The following is a 4,924-nucleotide window of genomic DNA, read 5'->3' on the forward strand; positions in this document are numbered from 1 at the left end:
AGAACATCAAAGCTTTATTCAATTTCTTCAAAAGTGCAAAGTACAAAAGCTTTCAAAAGCCATGAGACTAACAAGCTAAAAGGACTAAGAAAAGACTAAAAGAAAGACTAAAGAGAGACTAACTAATGAAGGAGAGAGATCTCCTATTTATACAAAAAGATGAGAGCCTTCTCATTAATGATAATCCATGAATCTCTCCCTCTACCTCTAGAGTCCTAATCAAAATAGGAACTGATAAGACACATGTCTTTTAGAGTTACAATACAATTAGGAGATGTGACACATATCCTCATGATCCCATGATTCTTTCCAACCAAATTCGAATTTGGCCTTAGAGTGCCACATAAGGGTCTTCTAGAAGCCTCCTTTCAACCTACACATGTCAACAAACTCAACCCATTTGTTAGGTATAAGCATATGCACATTATTTTCTAATGTTTAACCACAAATTCACTTAAAAGGTTTAGAAATAATAAATATTGGAAAAACATAAAGGTAGCCCAATGATAATGAAAGTGGGATGAATGTGGTGACATAGTAGTGAAATGGAGGTGAAATGGAGGTGATATAATGGACATAATAGTGAAAGTGTAATGGAAATGAATGACATTTTCAAGACTCAACATACCCCCCAACTGAAGCTATTGCATGTCCTCATGCAACATATATTACATTGACTCTTTTGATCCTTGAGCTTTGGCTTAACTTTGCATGATATCATTTGATAACTTCATATTTCTGCAAAGTGTTTTACTTGAATTGCAACATGGTTGGTTCTTGTGTTACAACCATTTTTTTTGTTGCCTTCTATTTTGATCTTTGAACTTTGCATAATGATATTTTGATTATTGTGGCAAAGTATATCTTTATTGGATTGCATGATGATTGGTTCTTGTGTGACAACCATGATTTTGTTTGTATCCAATTTATCCTTTAAGCACTTTTTCAAAAGCCATTGTATGCTCATTAATAGCAATGTAATAATTAATTTATGTTGGAAGTATGTGAGCTCTTGAATATGTTATGGACATGGAAAGATATGAATATGAATGTATTCCCCCCCCAACTGATAGTATTGGCAATTTTATGAAATGAGGAAGAGAAATGTTTTTCCAACAAGTATCATTCTAGCTTTTTTTATGGAATTCTATGGTTAAAAGTTAGAAAATGTCGTACCTTCACTTACCCTTTGGAATGGATGAGTTGTATGTGTGTGGTGGCTAAAAACTTCTGATCACATTCTTCTTCAAGTGGCTGAACAAGAGGAGTCATGGATAGAGAGATAAGATGGTTTTTTATTGCTTCTACTAAAACTTGCTGAATCTACTCCAAAATGCTGAAAATAATAGTCTTCATGTCTTCAAAACTCATTGGCACAATTCCTACTATGTGAAAAGATGTTCTGATGTCGAACATAGTAGGAAATTGTTGGCTTAGTGGCCATTAATGGATGCCACTAGTCAACACGAGAACTCTCACCATTGATGACAATGAGAGTCAAGATGCCCAAACACATCTTGCTAGGTACGAATGAATTTGCTGATGTCGAGTCACCTAGAAGATCTAACGAACAAGGGACATTAATGTATTCCCATTGTTTGTCAGCATGAGGACTTGCCATTAAGGCATGCAAGTCTCAAGGTGTTTTTACAAAGAACTTAGACTCAAAGGACTATGGACTCAATAATTTGCATTGAAGCAGGGCTTATTTGCGGAATGAAAATGACAAGGAATGGAAAGTGAACATGGACAATGGCAATGGAGAACAGAAATGACAATGGCAATAAGCATATGAATGAGCCTTTTGCTTTTATTGGTGGGTTATGAATGGACAAAAAGAGATGGAAAGTGTATGTGAATGAAAATGGAAAATATGGAGTGGAATGAGGTGAATGGTTTATTATGAAGTATGGATGTGATGGATGGATGTGATGGAGACAATAGTATCTGAAAGTTTTTCAAGTGTTTGGATCTGATTTTGCATCAGCATATTTCCTCTTTGTTGCTGATCATCCTCTTATGAAACAAATTGGTTTCTTAGAGAGACATCATTCCCTTGTAGTCATTTGTCCTTCCTCCTGGAACCTGCAAAAAAAATTAATACTTCTTCTGCAATGGAATGTAAGATTATCAAAGGAGAGAGGTGGCCAATCTCTCTAGTTATGATATTTACACACAAAACTAGGAATTTGTATTAATGAAACAAGTTCTCAAAGGAAAAATCAAAATAATTTATACCTGCTTTGGAATTAGTGCCTCAAGTTGATGTTGCTTCTTTTCAGCAATTTATTTCATTATTTGTCATTTCAAACTCTAATGATATATTTCTCATTGTATAGATCTTGTTGAGATCTTTCCAATGGTACTTAAATCATCAAAATCTGATTTTGTATGAGAAAGATAGGCTGATTTGAACAATGAGGTTTTTCTGGCTGCGGAATTGAGGAACAGCTCTGTAGCTAAAAATCTTGAATAAAAAGTTAGCCATTCAATTTTCATTATCAGTCCAAAATTAATCAATACCTTCAAAAAAGTGAGAAAATAACTTGTTCATTTCATTGATTCAAAATTATTGTTTTTTTTTCTTGACATGCAGCGACTTAGTGTGGCGACTCAGTGTGGCGACTTTGTTATAACACCCAATTTGACTTCCCTTTGACCGGGGTCTTTTTCAGCAAATTTGACCGAATGGATAGGACACCATCCATGTACTGAAATTTCCCTAGCTACCCATGTGACCTGTTTTTCCTGATGACACCTACAACATAGAGTTTAACAAAACAGCTACGGGATCACTAAATGGCTGCGGGATCGCTAAATGGCTGCGGGATTGCAGAGTGTAGAAAGTGTAGTGAAGTGGAGTGGCTGTGTGCGAACGAACTAAGCAGTTTCTCCATCTCAAGCTTCGGCTGAAAAATGGGACTGTGAAGTTTGAAACATGAAAACCAATTTCATACCTAGGAGTTTCAATCGCTGATCAAAAAGATTAAATTTATGCTACTAAACTCCTTCAAATATTTAATGTCTCATCTAGTCACTAAGAGCGGTCTCCATAGTCTCCAAACCTGCTACTGGAACCTGTCTGAGAACTAGAAGACTCCCCATAGTCACTAAAACGGCGGGATCCAGAATCACCGAAACCACCAAATCTATCGTCTATTTCCTCTTTCATCCTAGCCAGCTCTTTAAACTTGGAACCTATATCACTTTCAATCATCTTAACTTTTCTAATCTGTTGGTCAGTATGGATAAGGATAGCATTGCCCGTCCTACCAGCACGCCCTGTTCGCCCAGATCTATGCACAAAAATCTCTGAAGTTGTTGGGAGCTCATAATGAATAACCAGATCCACATTAGGAATATCAAGACCGCGTGCAGCTACATCGGTAGCAATCAGCACATTAAAAGGGCTCTCATGAAATCCAGCAAGAGTCTTCTCTCGCTGATTCTGTGAAATATCACCATGAAGAGGTTCACCGACCCAGTGCCACCGACAGACTATCCGCATCTCGCTTTGTTTGAGTGAAAACCATACATTTGCCAAAATGATACTATGAATTGAATTGGAGGGCAAGAGACGTGGTATAGGTGACGTGGTGGAGAATGGAAATGTGGTGAAGGTGAAAGAGTGAAAGAGTTTTGCGGAGATCTTGGTGAAGAAGAGCCGTAATATGATAGGTCTCTTCTTAATGCACAGCCGTAGTATGATAGGTCTCTTAATGTACAGCCGTAGTATGATAGGTCTCCTAATGTACAGCCGTAGTTATGTGAAACAGCACATAGATGACTTTTATTTGTATTTCTCCTCCTCAGGCACGCACATTAAATTGCTGCTGTTTATTTTAATTAAAACTCTGTTTTTTTCACGCGGCACTCAAAAATACACTCCAAAGAACTGTAGATTTCTCCCAGACCGCCACGAATCTTCTCAAACTTTTTCTGGGTTTTCTAATTAACCCACCTAGGGAAAAAACCCATGTTTTAATTTTTTGAAATTCTTCTCTGTTTGGAAGAATCGAAAGTGTGAAGTTTGACGTTTTTACCTGTTGTTACGTTTTTTCTGAGTTAACAATTTTTACTGCTCTGCCTTTCATGAATTTGCATTCGGCCTGTATGGAGTCACAGAAGGCTTCCCTGAATACCCACAGCTCAAAAGATAGGATTACGCTCAAGTATTACATCAACAGCTTCTCTTCTCACAGTTTCATCCATCACAGTATTTCCCAGATGCGAAGTATTCATAATACAATTTCAGGCAGCGGGAATTTTTGCAATTGCACTGTCTTGATTTCTTTGGAGTTCCTTCCTTTCCTATGCAACAGCCAACATTACTCTCTTATGCACAAGACACCTTGTCTGCAGATTTGATTATGGATTAGAAAGACAGGGGATGGAATTTAGCTTTAGAGACTTGGAGTGTTATCTCCAAAAATGCATGATTTGATCTTAAAACAAGGAGCTCAACACCTGAAATAAATTTCAGCCTCTATAAAGAAATGCCGAGGCCCCATGGATTCTACAAGTTTGCATTCACTTCCTCATTGTTACCTAATCATTTTAACATTCGATTCCCCTTTTTTTCTCACATATACAGTGCATTTTTTTTATGTTGCAGGCTTATTTCAGGTTAAAGCTTGATCAAGGAGGCAGATTTTTTTTTTTTTTTTTTTTTATTGAAGCCATAATGAAAACTAGGAATGGAGATAGCCATAGATTGCTTTTCTCTTTTTTTTCTTCTCTGAAATTGTAAAATTTTATAAAAAGTATTAATGATCTTCAATTTCAGGCAGCCAAGACTTCAAGAAAAACATGTTAAAAACAAGACTTTGACTAAGGTCCTAGGCTGGTTTTTCATCGATCTGTGCTGGGTGACTAGGATAGGATCCATGTCGGGACAATTCTGGAGATGCCCATGTGGTCGGTT

The 4,924-nt window shown here is 37.0% G+C and overlaps 1 pseudogene; it reads right to left on the reverse strand.

Annotated features, from left to right (window-relative positions):
- Positions 1-3,037: 3,037 nt before the first annotated feature.
- On the reverse strand, positions 3,038-3,508 carry LOC149259675 (DEAD-box ATP-dependent RNA helicase 53 pseudogene; annotated as a pseudogene).
- Positions 3,509-4,924: the final 1,416 nt, after the last annotated feature.

This window comes from Pinus tabuliformis, chromosome 6 (assembly GCF_031772625.1).
Source record: "Pinus tabuliformis cultivar Carrire ecotype Pingquan chromosome 6, CPIR1, whole genome shotgun sequence".
NCBI lineage: Eukaryota > Viridiplantae > Streptophyta > Pinopsida > Pinales > Pinaceae > Pinus > Pinus tabuliformis.